This window comes from Papilio polytes, unplaced genomic scaffold (assembly GCF_000836215.1).
Source record: "Papilio polytes unplaced genomic scaffold, Ppol_1.0 DF821289.1, whole genome shotgun sequence".
Taxonomy (NCBI): domain Eukaryota; kingdom Metazoa; phylum Arthropoda; class Insecta; order Lepidoptera; family Papilionidae; genus Papilio; species Papilio polytes.
This window is the reverse complement of record NW_013527915.1, coordinates 3,702,955-3,704,692: the sequence shown is the minus strand read 5'-3', so window position 1 is coordinate 3,704,692 and position 1,738 is coordinate 3,702,955. Positions and strand designations below refer to the sequence as shown.

The 1,738-nt window shown below is 30.8% G+C and overlaps 1 protein-coding gene across 1 annotated transcript in view; it reads right to left on the bottom strand.

Moving 5' to 3' along the window:
• Positions 1-1,016, bottom strand: part of LOC106109119 (insulin-like growth factor-binding protein complex acid labile subunit) — a gene marked incomplete at its 3' end in the record, with an annotated part of 18,136 nt that extends 17,120 nt beyond the window's left edge. The window contains exon 1 of the mRNA XM_013290522.1: positions 971-1,016. The remainder of the gene's footprint in view (positions 1-970) is intronic.
• Between the last annotated feature and the right edge of the window lie 722 nt (positions 1,017-1,738).

Below are 1,738 nucleotides of genomic sequence, written 5' to 3'. Positions count from 1 at the left end.
AGTGTACTGTTTTTTTGAGAATATTTTGTTTTGTTTTTAGTGTATTTTGTTTGGAAGTCGGTTTTGTTTTTTTATTAAAAAGTTTATTTTTGGCATAAAAGTTTATACTAAACTATTCAATTTAGAACATTACACAATCATTTAAAGAACTATCCTATAAATATATAAAAAACAGTAAGAAATTTTCATACATTTCATATAATATTTCAGGTTTTAAAATGATAGGCGAAGCATGACAAAACGACAAAAGCGCCTCAGAAAAATATTGAGGCTTTGTCGGTCATGCCGTAATTTATCATAATACTGTAGCTGCCTATAATATTATAGTTTTTTAACTACGATGTTTTCCTTCACCGTAAGAACGTCGGGTAAATTATGTACATATGGAAATTCGAAAAATTGAAAATCACATTGGTACATTGAGGGATTCGAACCCAAGACCTGTAGATTACAAATCAAGTGCTTAAACCACTGAGCCACCGACGCTCTTAATACTTAACAGATACTAATACTTGCATTAAAATGGTTTTTAAATAAAGGTTGTTTTAGAGTAGATATAATTATTCCCGATTCATTGTGTTCAGTGATAAATGATGCGGTGTTATTAATGATTTAATTTTAGCTTCATCACGAAACCAAAAAGCTTTGTTACAATAAACGTCTAAAATGGATTTTAAGCATTTTTTCGTACCAGGTACGTACGTTTTATAAATCCTGCTTATAAAATTACAAATTACTAGTTTTCGCTCGCGACTCCATCCGCGTGTAAATTAAAAAAAAACAAAGGTGAGTAGCCTATATGTTCTTCTAGACTATCCTCTACATCTATACCATAATTCATCGAGATCCGTTCAGCCGTTTAGGCTACAAACTCTAACAAACATCCATCTATCCATCTATCTAAACTTTCACATTTATAATATTAGTATGACATGATAAATTCAATAAATTACATTCTTTTTAAACTTACCCTTAGCTTATAGTTCCGCCTGTTTAATTTGTGGTTCTCCAAACCTGAAAAAGAAAATTAACCATAAGTAAAAAGAAGAACTATTTAACATATTGTTTTCTATCATCAAAAAAAGTCAGGCATGAATTGTTCCTGCATTTTACGTGATTTTACACTTAAAGTAATATACTCATTATAATATACTTAAAACTTTGCAAAACTTGAAATCTCTTAGAAGAGATGAAATTGGATTTTGCAATCTTAATAGAAATTGTACCGGAGCGCACCTCGCCCGCCAAACCAAAAGAAATGAAACACTATTAGTGTTAATCTGAAACCTGTCTGCTTCCGCAGCAGACATAAAAGGTATTTCTTTAGATTACTACGGTGCTAATATTTCAAACAATTTATACGGATATTAATTGTATACCTCCAACTCAAAGTTTAAATAATTTTAGATTATTAGAGCGCGTGCACAAATTTGACTAAACTATCGCACAACTGTTTAGTCGCTTATTCCTATGAGCTTGCAAAGCAGTACGCACACTACTTGATTTTTAATTGTGCAACTAAACAGTTGAATTGGCAGCGAAACAATGGACAATCGCACAACTGTTGGGTAATATTTTAGACAAATGTGTGTGCCAGTTCTTACAACCATATAATAAAAAAAAGAAACAAATTATAAATCCTCAATTTACTTTTTAGCACAGATATATGCTTACTCAAAGCATCATTAAGCATATTTTGTAATTTTATAGAACACTTACGGCCCATTTTTTATACTTC